Source organism: Procambarus clarkii, chromosome 59, assembly GCF_040958095.1.
Source record: "Procambarus clarkii isolate CNS0578487 chromosome 59, FALCON_Pclarkii_2.0, whole genome shotgun sequence".
NCBI classification, from domain to species: domain Eukaryota; kingdom Metazoa; phylum Arthropoda; class Malacostraca; order Decapoda; family Cambaridae; genus Procambarus; species Procambarus clarkii.
In genome coordinates this window covers 21,202,783-21,217,782 of record NC_091208.1, presented here as the reverse complement: position 1 = coordinate 21,217,782, position 15,000 = coordinate 21,202,783, and the positions used below count along the sequence as shown (strand labels likewise).

The window sequence follows — 15,000 nt, the reverse complement described above, 5'->3', positions numbered from 1 at the left end:
AAAAGTCACAATGAAGGACTGACAATAGGAGATGCTTTTTCACTCACAGGGTTATAAACTCATGGAACCGTCTACCCGTCGAAGCCTTAAATGCCAAAACTCCGTTGAACTTTAAAATCCAATTGGAAAAAATAATCAGGGCAAATGGGGGGGGGGAACCTTTGACAAACCGTCGGCTTCCTGTCCTCATCGATGCCACTAGAGTGTTAGTGGCTCTCAGGTAAACTCAGGTAAAATATATTCGTATGTGTGAAAAACCTCCAGGAATCTTATGATCCGAAACTCTGTGCTTAATTTACCCATGAATTAGGCATCGATGGTGCACTCCCTTTCTCTAGATGTCTTCCTGAGAATAAAAAACAACACTTTTATCACAGAAGTTTATTCTAAACCCAACAACAATGCCCCGACAGATTTAAGACTGGTGTAATATACGCATTTATACGCAGAGCCCTTAATTGCCCGTTGTTCCGACTGGCAGAACATCCACAAGGAACTGGACATGAGCCTTCAGGTATTAATAAACAACGGGTACACGAATAGTGAAGTCAACACCCATATCAGAAGACATTTAGAACAATGGTATGACAGAGAACAACAACCACAACAGCGAACAACGTCTCCCATAAAACTCTATTACAAATCCATTATGAGCTCATTTAATGGCAAAATTTTGTCATTTTGTGTAACAACTTTTAAATCTCAGATATGTAATTATCATAGTAATAGAAAACTTCATATTAAGGATCAAAATATTCATATTTTGGATATAGGAGAGATGAAAGAGCAAGCCAAGAGCTAGATGCCGTGTATGAAGAGGCGGAGACAAATACTTTCCTGTGATTGGCTGTTGTAGGGAATGCCAACACTCTTTCTATGAATGAAATGCAAACTAAGAAATACGTCCTTTTGCACAGCAACCTCTTTGTACAAAGGTGCAAAAACGTTGTACAAAACAATCTTTATATTGTACCTGAGAGAAATCTCCATCTAATTGAATAATTTACTCGAATAAGAGGGCAGAGCAGCGTATCATAATTTGTGTCAAGGCAACCCCCAATAATAACGTCCCGAGTTAGGTAGCCAGCCCATGTTTCTGTAACACCCGTTACATCCTGTAGTATTTAATTATCACTATATTAATATTTTTAAATACTTAACATTTCACTTTTTAGGTAGATTAAAGTTGAAGCAGAATGTCATAAGCAAGGATGGTGTGCTGAATAAATATGATTTATTAAGTGGATGGAGCCTTTAGCTGATCCCTTCCTGTGATTGGCTGTTGTGTGAATGTCAACAAAGAATATCTACCAATGATATGCCATTTATTATGCACCCCATACCATCTGTGGGCGGAGCTTGGAACCTCCTACCCGAGCACAACAACCCGCCTTATGGGTTGCTGTTTGGCTATTTATAGTGCGTTGGAAAAAAACTAGATGGCGTTAGTGGTATTTTGTAGGGTAATTTGTTATAAGTGTAATTTGATGTCAACAGATGGCGTAAGCTGTATCTTATGGCCACTGTTGACCAGCCAGTTGATAGTGTTCTCTTCTGCCGACAGATGGCATCAGCTGTGTTATTATTACTTCCGAATTCCTTTTAAACACTGATCTACAAATCCCTTGGCTTATGATAAGGTTTTATACCATTTATGATAAGTATTAGATAACTGGAGTTACGCAATTACTTTTATTTATCAACTGTTCAGGATATCAACATATAATGTCTGGTTAGGACGTACTGCTCTCGATTGATGGAGATTAAGCCACCCAAGAGGTGGCACGGGCATGAATAGCCCGTAAATACTGCTCTCGTAATATTATTCAGGGGGGTGGGGGAATTATCAAGTGAAAGCGCCAAGCCATTACGACTATATAGCAATCGGAAGGGGTCAGGATACGGATTTGGGATGGAACGGGGAAAAGGAATGGTACCCAACCTCTTGGGCGGTCGGGGATTGAACGCGGACCTGTAGGAAACGAGACCGTCGCTCTACCGTCCAGCCCAAGTGGTTAAGCGTAATATTATTAAAACAACAATTTATGCATGTAATAACAGCATTTCACACTAAAAATACTTGGATATATTGAAATTTGGTAGTGAATTCCAATCTAGGAATCTCCTATGACTAAACTGTACTTTTTTAATCATTTTTATGTACTTACTACTTATTATTAAATTATTAAGTACTTACTATAATAATTAAATAAATTATTTTTTATGCCAGACATCCAGCTTTAGGATCAAGGGGTAAAGCAAATAGGAATGGTTGCAGATGGTACCAGTTTTTGCAGGAACATGAAGATGTTCAACTGCTGGGAGAGCCCTCTCCTACTCATCTGAGGGGAGGGAGATTAGAATATGCTTGTTTGATAAATGCTGAGGGCATAGAGGGGAATTGTCTTACTGTGGATGAAATGCTAAGTGATCATTTTGCATTACAAATACAGCTTAAACTAGATAAAAAGCATGCCTGCCTTCAGAGGAAAAGATTAAAGTTTAATGAGGGAGAATTAAGGGGTCTTGTTGGTCATATTAAGTCTTGGTATGATATTTATAAGCCAGTTTCGGCAGAAGCATTTTATGAAGATTTAATTAAGGAGGTCGATGTATTTAATGCATTATTGAACCAGAAAACATCTAGTAAAAAAAGCATCCCTCAAGAAAAGAAAATTATACACATGACAAGATGCTTAAGGGGTGGACATTAACAATGAGGAGAGCTCACAGGAATTGGAATAGGAATGGTAGGACTGAGGAAGGGAAGAATGCTTTACTGGCAGTTGCTAGGCTGTGTGGGGAGAAGAGAAAGGAAATTAGGAGCAAGTATTGGCATGAGTTTGCAGAGAAAGTTGGGAGTAACAGAAACTTGAAGGAAATCTGGCAAGACGTAAATAAAATAAGGGGTAAAAAGTATAATTTTGTTGCACATTCAGACCCGCAAGGAATTGCAAATGGTCTCGTAAATAAATGGGCGGAAGCTGCCAAACTTAGTTCATTACCCGCTGTAGCGAGAGAGTCATTAGATTCTTGGAAAGATCTAAGAAAGGATTTTATACTTACAGCAGGTAACAGTGGTGATGTCACTTGCACAGGTATTATCAGAGAAGGGAGTACCCACTAAGCTCACTGTTAGACCTCTTTAATATTAGTTATAAAGAGGGCAGTATTGCCAGTAAATGGAAAAAAGCTATGATCATCCCTATCCCTAAAGCCAATGGAGAGTACAGACCTGTGTCTTTAACCTCGTGTTTTTGTAAAATGATGGAGAGGATCATTTTAAATAGACTTTTATATATAATAGATGATCAGCTGTCTAGTAATTTGCTAGGGTTCCTCAGAGGAAAAAGTGCCTCTGATTGTATTAATTAATAACTAGCTACCAGAATATTGTTATAGAGTGTAGAGAGAATGTTAAGAAATTAGAAAAAACTGGGTACAAAGTAAGATTCACGTGGATCCCTTGAATGAGGTAGTTGATGAGATAGCGAAGAGAGCCACGGAAAAAACTCCTGTTGATGTTGTATGTCAGTTAACCTTGAAACAAATAAAAACAAGAATCAAGATGATCCAAGAGGATGAAGAATTGATAAAGAGAATGGCAATGGTGGACAGTAGTAACACACTTAAGAATTATTCAGTAATAAATGCAAATTCGTCCTTCACCTATGGTAAAGGAAAGTCTACTTGGAAGGATTCAATTTACATGAGATTAAGATTAGGATACAAATATATCTGGCAATACGGTGTTGATGTCAGTGAAAAAGATAAGCCTGCAATGTTAAATGGGATTCTTGTAATGTTATTTGTCTATTTCTACCCCCCTCTACTTCAAGTCCCTTGAGGGACTTGAAGTAGAGAGGGGGTAGAAATAGCCTAAGCTACTCTATCCCTTTGAGATGTATTTCTTTCTTGTCTTAATAAACATACTTGAGCCATTAGGATTATGCAGTTCAGTTTTGGTAGCCATACTATAAAATGTATATAAATTTACTAGAACGCGTCCAGCGTAGGATGACAAAGTTAATCCCACATTTTGTTCGGGCAGATTCCCAATACAGTTACAGCCCCGCTCCTGTGCCAGGTAAGTCCACTACGGGCTCACCAAAGCCAGTGCTACTTTGGAACTTTTGTTCTAAGTAGCTGAATCTAAAACAACAAACAATTCCCTATAACCTAATGCACTGTTCACCTAGCAGCAAGTAGGTACTCAGGAGTTAATCAACTTGTTGTGGGGTTGCATAATGGGCGAGGTGAGTAATTCCACCTTGGTGGGGGAGACCTCGATATAAACCTAACGTTTATACACGTTTTTGTATGAATACACTCTGGCTTCCTGTCCCCTGATACAATTAATTATTATTAAAAAAAATGAAGATTGGCATGGGTACTCAGTTGATTTCAACTGGTTGTTTGTTTTATGCTCTGCGGTAGTTGAGTATATACATTACGTCACTGCAGGCAAGACATCTAACTTCATATCATTATTGTCAACAAGTAGTCTATTAACCAACTATATCGCGCTCTGATGTCAACCGCGCTAAGTTACCAATTTGTAACTCAGGTAGTCTAGCCTAACTTTACGCAAGCTTCCGACGTTCTTATAGAAAAGGTATAAATACTGGATTTTTGGTATGGTAGATTATCATATCTATCATACCAAAATACCTGGCACAGGAGCGGGGCAGTAGTTAGAGCTCCGCTCCAGTGCCAGGTAAGTCCACAACGGGCTCACCATAGCACGGGCTCTTCCCCGTGCTACTTGAAACTTTTCGTTGCAAGTAGCGAATCTTAAACAACAACATATGATAGATTTAATTGTTCATTGTGTACCCATATCCATCTTATGGGTAATAGGGAAACGGTTACAGAAGCACAATGCTCAAGGGAAAAATAGATTCAAATGTTCTTTTAAGGTAAATAAATTAAACAGAAAACGTAACAGTTGATACAAGAGTTTAACCGATCGATTTGAGCCGCGAGCAAAACAACAAGTCGAGATATAACAAGCCGCAGGTCCTTAACCTGAGAACTAAAATATGTGTTTAGCAAAAGTGATTCCACGTGTGGCCTTGCCCTTGGAAGCCGTTTATCAGACAGCTGGCGCGGACATAATAATGAAGAAATTAAGTCAACCCGTAAAGAGTAAGCCACTTAAATATTCTGTTGAAACTGCAGTTTTACATGGATGTGTTTGTTCACAATGTTTTAATGTAACATTGGGTGTGAGGGAACCCATGGGCGCGTCACTCAGGCAAGCTCTTGGTAATGAGAGAGAACTTTATTGAAATTGAAGCTTCGCCTGCGAGATCTTCATGAGATCTAACAGAGATAAACATGGCTGGTGCTTCTGAGGGGGAAGTGTGTGAAGGTGACGTGAGGCCTCGAATTTAAGGTAAGTAGTTTTGTCAATTTATATTTTCCACTGTCAGTTTAGCACCCGCATAGGGGGCTGCAATTTTAATTTGTTCTTGATTTTGTTTTGTGTATATATATATATATATATATATATATATATATATATATATATATATATATATATATATATATATATATATATATATATATATATACAAAAAACAAAATCAAGAACAAATTAAAATTATAGGATTTTAATATTTTAGTGATTTTAGTGGATATTATCTTCTCCATCTTCCAGGTATTAACTTCCTAATTAAAGTTTCAATATTATTACACAACATTGCATAGGAAATAACCGATGAACTCTCTCCCCCTTGACGTACTCCTGAGAAAGGTCGTGGCTTTGACTAAATTCTCATCCATGTCAATTAGTTGGATTATGTCAATTTCGCAAACCTAATCACATTGATGATGGGATTGATACTTTGTTAATTTGTTTTCCCCACTTTCCGCGAATTAGATTTGCCCTTAGTATATCATGTTTAGGTCGACGACAGTTTAGATTATGCAATCTGGCAGCCCTGAATATTGGTGGCTTCTGATGATAGAATATTAATAATTATTTCTTTCTCAACTTGCCGCGGATATTCCTTAGTGTACCATTGGTCCAGCGAACCCCTTCTCAATGGACGACTAAACCGATCCCGTTTGTCCTGGGATTCAATTGTTAATATCCTTGTGTTGACTTGCTCAATAACTTATCCGTAATTTCGTTAAAACCTCAAAGACAGATTTGGTTTAGAGACAGCTAGGTTTATTACTCTGGGCAAAACAGCCAGACCTCTTGTTGTCTCCCCTTCATTGTGGCTTGTTGAGCTCGAAACCGTTGCCCGCAGTGTCAGGTGCAACGCGACGCTTTTAAATAAATACACTGTACAGTATATATAATTATTTTCCTGTACCAAAGAGTTGATTAACTGATCTGTAAAACTATTTTAAAATATGGCTCCTCTGCTCACAAATGAGGGACTCCAAGTTCAATCCCTGAGCAGGACAAAACGGTTTGGCATGTTTTTTTTTCACTTGATGCCTTTGTTCACCTAGCAGATACATAGATACCCGGGAGCTGGGTAGCCGTGCTGCATCCTGAGGAAGGTCAGAGTTGACCTGGGAGGGAGGGAGGGTAGGAGTGCCCTGGATAAGCACACATATATACAGGCTTTCTGTCCCCCCCCCCCCAACAGGCATTGTAAAATACAGTCGCTCATAAAGTGCACACAAAAAACTAGGAATGACTACACTCTACTGGAAATAGATGGTGATATTCCATGGAGCTCCAGAATACGTAGAAAAGTTTACATAATGGTTCTCATTTCTGCATCCATGATCGTTGCAGTTATTCGCGTCATTTTGATACCGAAGAGTTATAGGGCAGTGCTAATATAAAGGGAAGCCGTTAGTAAAACAGTAGTATGTACTAAAATATTAATGTCTTTAGAAATTTGAATTCAAAATCATTATTCTTAAATGTTTGTACATTTAAGCCTCGATATAAGCCTATCATGGATGAATACACTCTGGCCTCCTGTCCCCGACACAATGAATTATTATTATTATCATAAACGGTCTATACAGTAAGATTTCTATATAATTTTTTGTTACAGTCAAAATCACACAATGCATACACGAATTGTAAGTATTTTTTTATTTATCTTTAAGAGTTAAAGTAATTATGCAACCGTTCCTTTTCTTCACATGGTTAAAAACTTTGATTATATCCTCAAAATGCATCCGGAGTCTGCCAGTGCAGACTGCCTTTCACATGCCTCTGTATGACTAACCATCCTGTGTGATGGGGATTTTTTAGCATCACGTACTTAGCTTTTTTGACACACTCTACTTCATATAGTCTAGGGCAGCTGCACAAATGCAGATGTACCTCATGTATTAATAAAAAAAAAGGTTGAAAAATGCATTCCGAATCTGGAAAATCGGGCCGGGGGGGGGGGGTGGAATGGAGGAAGCAGGCCTTCTGTCTATAAATACAGCTGTGGCTGAATACAAAATATAATCATCAAAGGTTTGTAACAATGAATTAAACTGTATTAGCATTCTAGGTGTAGATATTCTGCATTACAGGATCCACCATGTGACCTGGACTAGTAAAGTATGGATTTTGTTGGTACACTTTTCCGGCAATTTAGTTATTTTATTAATGGTTAAAGCTTAAGATAAAAATGCTCTTCTTCTCGCATTAAGCGGAAGCCGGCGAAGCCTCATAAACGTCAATTGTTTAGTAACACAAATGAAGAAAAACTAATGCACTTTCTCTGTCGGTAATAATTTATGCTGTAAGTTCTTTCTTACTAAAAATATATTCTAGCCTTATATTTTACGTTGATGAATAGATGCCTTCTCGCATATCATTGTATATTAATGCTTTATCAAGAAACGGTCCTTCCGTTATTACAGTTAACTCTTCCTGAAAAGTCTATTGCAACTGTAAATGATAGTAATATTGTAATGTTTATCCTAGTGGGACGTATACGTCGTTTAGATTGTAAATATGCTTAGTCAGTACCACTTGGACTAGACGGTGGAGACTGCCTCGCTTCTTGCAGGTCTGCGTTCAATCCCCGAGTGGTTGTGGAGCATACCTTTCTTCTGTCCTATCCAAAGGCGTTCTCATACCCCTTCCATATCCCTACATAGTCGTAATGACTTAGCGTTCTCTCCAGATAATTACCGCACCCTTAATGTAAATGTATATTTTTACATAAATTCGAATAAATTCCAGAGCACTATATTGAACCTTTTCATTGACTTGACTGGGGTCTGAATTATGCCCTCGATAGAGTCAACATGATTGCTTCTCTCCTAATATATATCTTACCTTGATCAAATTGAATTGAAATTGAAATTGAAATAAGTTTATTGAGGTAAAATACACACAAAGAGATGAGGTAGCTCAAGCTATTCTCACCCCGTTCAGTACAACGTGTTAATACATACATAGACACACATCACAAACAATAAACATATTACCAAACATTCTGAGAGTTGATCAAATGGTTCTATATACATTATCATATATGACTATGTCAGACCACGGAGGAAAATGAAACAGGAATTTCCTAAAGTACTTTCGTATATTAATACATCTTCAGAAGGAGTGATTCTCCTTCTGAAGATGTATTAATATACGAAAGTACTTAAGGAAATTCCTGTTTCATTTTCCTCCTTGGTCTGACATTGTCACATTTTTAATCACGTGTTTATTTTCGTGATATACACACATTATCATATATGTTTTACTGGCACTTCGCAATCTTTTTTATTAAAAAAAACTATTATTTAAATCATACTTAGTCTGATATTATATAGTATGCCATTCAGCACCATAGAACGTGTATGATATGCAATAATGAGACTAGTGCATTATATTATATAATACTGAGATTAGTGAATAATATACCATACTGATAATAGTGTGTTATATTATACGCTACTCAGACTAGTGTATGATATTATGTAATGCTAAGTTTGGAACTGTGTGCTTGACTAATGCGTGTGATTAGTGGCATCTAAATATATATATATATATATATATATATATATATATATATATATATATATATATATATATGTCGTACCTAATAGCCAGAACGCACTTCTCAGCCTACTATTCAAGGCCCGATTTGCCTAATAAGCCAAGTTTTCCTGAATTAATATATTTTATCTAATTTTTTTCTTATGAAATGATAAAGCTACCCATTTCATTATGTATGAGGTGAATTTTTTTTTATTGGAGTTAAAATTAACGTAGATATATGACCGAACCTAACCAACCCTACCTAACCTAACCTAACCTATCTTTATAGGTTAGGTTAGGTTAGGTAGCCGAAAAAGTTAGGTTAGGTTAGGTTAGGTAGGTTAGGTAGTCGAAAAACAATTAATTCACGAAAACTTGGCTTATTAGGCAAATTGGGCCTTGCATAGTAGACTGAGAAGTGCGTTCTGGCTACTAGGTACGACATATATATATATATATATATATATATATATATATATATATATATATATATATATATATATATCTACATACAATTGAGTGTGTGTGTGTGTGTGTCTGGGATTGATATGGTGCAAGAGGCTATTAATATGAAAAACTGCTAACATGTTTAGCATATGGTTCCCTTACATAATATAAAATATTCTTCCTGTCTTACTCATTAACATTCAAAATATTAAACATTCAAATTTCCTCCACATTCACACAAGCCGAAAAACATTTGCCGCCTCAGTCTACAATTGCCTAAATTATCCTCTCTCTCTCTCTCTCTCTCTCTCTCTCTCTCTCTCTCTCTCTCTCTCTCTCTCTCTCTCTCTCTCTCTCTCTGTCTCTCTCTCTCTCTCTCTCTCTCTCTCTCTCTCTCTCTCTCTGTCTCTCTCTCTTTCTCTCTCTTTTTTTTTCTCTCTCTCTCTCTCTCTCTCTCTCTCTCTCTCTCTCTATATATATATATATATATATATATATATATATATATATATATATATATATATATATATATATATATATATATGCTGTATATATATATCATTTTCTCTCTTTTGGCCGCTCTTTTTCTCTCTTTTCGATATGTATACAATGTAATACCATTGTATACATACCTAGTATACACCATTTCAGTGTCTTGTGTATACTGCAAATCTCGCGTTACGTTCTAAAATTTTTGCTCGAAAACTGAATAAATTTTACCATGCCCAATTCTCTTACCTCTGCATCAAAGGTATTTTTTTGTTATGCTACAGGTATTTTATTATTCCTTTTCTATTTTTGGTAAAAAACTGGTTTAAAGTCGCCTAGTGTGTGTGTGTGTCGCGCGAGGTGTTGAAGATGCTGGGTATTGTGTGGCGGTGTGTGAGCGTATTTACGAATACACCCGTGTATAGTGTATATGTATGGTATACACAAGTGTATATACAACAAGACCCCGCAACCTGTCCGCTTTCCTAATACGTCTCATTTTTAATGGAAATCGACCAAGCCGTTAAAAACAGCGTGGTATTAAAACAACATTAAATAATATTGACGCATTCTTTGAAAGTTTCAACCTGTCCACAGGCTAGGCTTGCCCAACCGGCGATCGACCCCCCTACCATTGAATACGAAATACGTCCAATTTAACGCACTACGTATTCAAAATGTGCATTTTTCTCGAATATGTCAACATTATTTTATATTAGTATATTGTTCACATTTAGGCGTAGGTTAGTTTAGGTTCTGTTGGCGATTATTTGTATTTGAAGTACGTGGGTGAAGCATTTGCAGCGTTGTGTAGTTAGAACAGAGGTCGTCAGCGAAGCACTCTTCGAAAAATGTTCAAACATTCGTCGTGAGTCGTGTGTAAACCGTTTTTCATTAATGAACAGAGGGTTTGGCGGCTAGGTTGGCAAGCATTTGGCCTTGTAGGCGATGAGTCACAATAACGTGGCTAAAGTATGTTGACCAGACCACACACTAGAATGTGAAGGGACGACGACGTTTCGGTCCGTCCTGGACCATTCTCAAGTCGATTGACGATCCCTTCACATTCTAGTGTGTGGTCTGGTCAACATTTGGCCTTAACGAGGCCGTACGGTCTGCCTGGCCTCATACACAAAGACCAAATGCTCGTTACTCCACCCGCCAAACCCCTTGTTCATTAATGATAAACAGTTTACACACGACTCACAAATGACCTTCGAACATTTCTTGAACACTGCAACACCTAACCTAACCTAACTCTAATTATATAATGCATTTTATTGTTTAATAATATTTATTTATATATGAAAATAAACTTATGTTTATTACGCAGGGGGGAAAAACCCTGCTCTAACGTACCTGACCTCAGGACAGGTTTGTACTGAACAAATGCACAAGGGCCGTGACGAGGATTCGAACCTGCGTCCGAGAGCATGAGGCAGCGTCTGAGATGCTCTCGGACGCAGGTTCGAAGCCTCGTCACGGCCCTTGTGGATTTGTTCATTTGATGCATCACGCAATTGTGATTTCTGTGTGTAAGGTTTGTACTGGTTGGAGCCTCGATAGGTCAGGTGTCTTGTGTTCGTACGTTGCAGGTTAGGGAAAACCGTTGTATATTTAATGGAGTGTCATCGAGAGAATATCACAACCACATCAACTATTTCAGTTACAGCCCCGTTCCTGTGCCAGGTAAGTCCACTTCGGGCTCACCATATCCCGTGCTGCTTGGAACTTTTTGTTGTCAGTAGCTGAATCTATAACAACAACAACAACATCGAGAGAATAGGCTCCGGAATTGTGGGGCAAATTGTGAACGGACGGTCGAGGGGGAATCTGAGGCGATTATCAAAATGCAGGGTTGGTGTCAGTGTGTCGGATTGGATTCCTTCATCTCTTCAGGGCCGCGTTGTCGGGGACCTGTGCGCATGGCGATGCTCTTGTCGCAGCAGCACGGTACACTTTGGTGATATTAATGATAATACTAGCAGTAATATTAGTTTTAATAGTAATTAATAGTAATATTTGTTATGTAAGAGGATAATATGTCCGCCCATACACCCGCTCTTCAACGTACTAATCTATCCCTGCTCCTGTTCCCCCCCTCTACCCGTCCATCCCCGCCCCTATCTCTCAACATACTACCTCTGCTACTATCCCTATCCCTCTGCCCGTCTTTAGTATACTACCCCTCCTCTCCTTTAGCATTCTACCCACTGCTCGTTCTCCACCCCTTTCAACATACTACCATTTCTCCTCCCCCCTCAGCATACTATCTTCCTCCCCCTCAACATACTACACCCCACATTCTCCCCCCCCCCAACCCTCCACTCTCCGGTCGTCAGGGAAGGGTATACCTTGAGCACGGTATACATATATGATGCACTATACATATATGATGCAGTATACATATGTGACACATAAGAATGCAAGAGCGAGCGAGTCACTCAAAATTACAGTTTATGAAATAACATTGTTCCTTACAGTAGGCTACTGTTGCGCACGAAACCACATGGTTCGGCAGTAATACACACACCTGTAATACACACACCTGTAATACACACACCTGTAATACACACACACCATTAATACACACTGTTAATGCATACACCCCAGTAATACACACACCTGAGATACACAGACCAGTCATATATATACGTAAGTAATACACACACCAATAATACACACACCAATAATACACACACCTGTCATACACAAACTAGTACTACACACAGAGGTGAACAAGACATATACAATTAAAATGCAGATACCTTTGTAGTGAGAGAGAGGTCTGTGTGTATATTCATAACTCGTGGGCATGTACGGGTCCAAAATGGTGACTTTGTTGTGTTGTGAGTTGATTGTCTCTCTCTCTCTCTCTCTCTCTCTCTCTCTCTCTCTCTCTCTCTCTCTCTCTCTCTCTCTCTCTCTCTGTCTGTCTGTCTGTCTGTCTCTCTCTCTCTCTCTCTCTCTCTCTCTCTCTCTCTCTCTCTCTCTCTCTCTCTCTCTCTCTCTCTCTCTCTCTCTCTCTCATGTGGGTGAGATGGGAGAGTAGATTGGGGTTGGGGGGCGCACGTGCATTGATTGGATTCCCTTCCCTTTTCCCCCACCCCCTAGGTGGAAGAGGGGGAAGAGGGTGGATTGGGGGGCAAATGTGCCATGATTTCCCCTCTTTCTTCCCCGTGGCAGAGGGAAGGGAGGACAGATGGTGGGTGGGGACACAGAATCAACTCTTTTTGTTGTCCTCTGACTATTTCTCATCTTTCCACTTCTTCATCTCTGCTTCTTCCTCCTTACATCTTCTGTGTTTCCTTCTTCTCAACTTTTATCCATTATCCCCACTCTCGCTTTTCCCCACCTGGATAATCTACCTCCCACCTGGATAATCCATTTCTCACCTGGATAATCTACCTCCCACATGGATAATCCATTTCTCACCTGGATAATCTACCTCCCACCTGGATAATCTATTTCTTACCTGGATAATATATCTACTTGTATAATACATCTCCCACGTAGATAATGTACTACATTACTGTATATGCTGTCTTCCACCAGGATAAGTATACACCATCTGGATTGTTGATTTCCCCCTTGGATAATTTGCCTTCTATTTTGGTATTTGTTTTTCTAACCTAGTTCGAAACCCAGTTATCCTGTTATCTAAAGGAAGGGTAGGGAGCCGGTCGGCCGAGCGGACAGCACGCTGGACTTGTGATCCTGTGGTCCTGGGTTCGATCCCAGGCGCCGGCGAGAAACAATGGGCAGAGTTTCTTTCGCCCTATGCCCCTGTTACCTAGCAGTAAAATAGGTACCTGGGTGTTAGTCAGCTGTCACGGGCTGCTTCCTGGGGGTGGAGGCCTGGTCGAGGACCGGGCCGCGGGGACACTAAAAAGCCCCGAAATCATCTCAAGATAACCTCAAGGGGCTGCCCCGGACCATCCAGACTTTCTGACAGTCCAAAAATAGGCAGTTTAGCCCTCCCCCCTTTTCACTTTCTCGTCTAATTTTTGTGGCAAGGTCATAGAATTTGATTAATCCTGTGTGGGGGAGACTTAAGATCTCTGAGCCGCAGTTGGTTTTGTGTTTACAGAGTGGCGTCTCTTCTGACGTGCTACGAGCTTTCTTCGCATGATTTTCTTCATCACCTTTCACGGTATATTAGAGGGAACACTGACCTGTAGTTCTCTGCTCCCTGCCTCTCACAGCTTTTGTATACTGGGACTATATTACATATCTTCTGGCGTTGAGATGAATCTCCTGTTGTCAGCGATCTATTATATACCGTTGATGGTGACACGCGTGGCGCTTCTGCTCCTTCCTTTAGTATTTATGGTGAGATTGTGTCTCCTTCTGCAGCCTTTTTGGTGCCTATTTCTAAGAGATGCCTCATATTCTTATCCCTGGTAATTCCATGTTCTTCCAAAGGTGTCTGGTTTGCCACTGTTTCTCTTAGTCCAGGCACCTTTCCTTGTCGCAGACGAGGAGTCACAATAACGTGGTTGAAATATGTTGACCAAACCACATACTAGGAAGTGAAGGGACGACGACGTTTCGGTCCGTCCTGGACCATTCTCAAGTCGAATGGTCCAGGACGGACCGAAATGTCGTCGTCCCTTCACTTTCTAGTGTGTGGTTTGGTCAAGACCTTTCCTTGTTCTGTTGTGAAAGCCTCATTGACTCTCTTGTCGAGTTCTTCACATACCTCCTTGTCATTTTCTGTGTACCTGTTTTCATCATCTGTAATTTCACTATTGTTTTCCTGCTGATGTGACTATGAAACAATTTTGTTCTCCTAATTCTTATGCTTTAGGTCCGAGAGCTCTTTACCTGAATGTGCCTGATGTCCACTGTCTCTATGGTGACCTTGACAAGGACAGGAAGTCGGCGGGTTGTCAAAGATCCCGCCCCATTTGTCTTGATATATATTTAGAAGCTGTCTCTTTGTAGTTTACTGTTCTAAAGAGGCAGTTTACGCCTCGTATTCTAGACGTATTCTAGTTTACGTCTCACGAAGACTTTGTTTTGAAATATTTTCAGTCTTTGATTTTAAATACAATTCTGAAACTGAGGAGCAACGGGGCTTCTTGATACGTTATTTAAGTCAGTTT

At 39.4% G+C, this 15,000-nt stretch overlaps 1 protein-coding gene across 1 annotated transcript in view; it reads left to right on the top strand.

Moving 5' to 3' along the window:
• The first annotated feature begins 4,990 nt into the window (after positions 1 to 4,990).
• Positions 4,991 to 15,000, top strand: part of LOC123768204 (sodium-dependent serotonin transporter) — an 85,600-nt gene continuing 75,590 nt past the window's right edge. The window contains exon 1 of the mRNA XM_069306949.1: positions 4,991 to 5,398. The gene's annotated coding sequence lies outside the window, so the exon portion shown is untranslated. The remainder of the gene's footprint in view (positions 5,399 to 15,000) is intronic.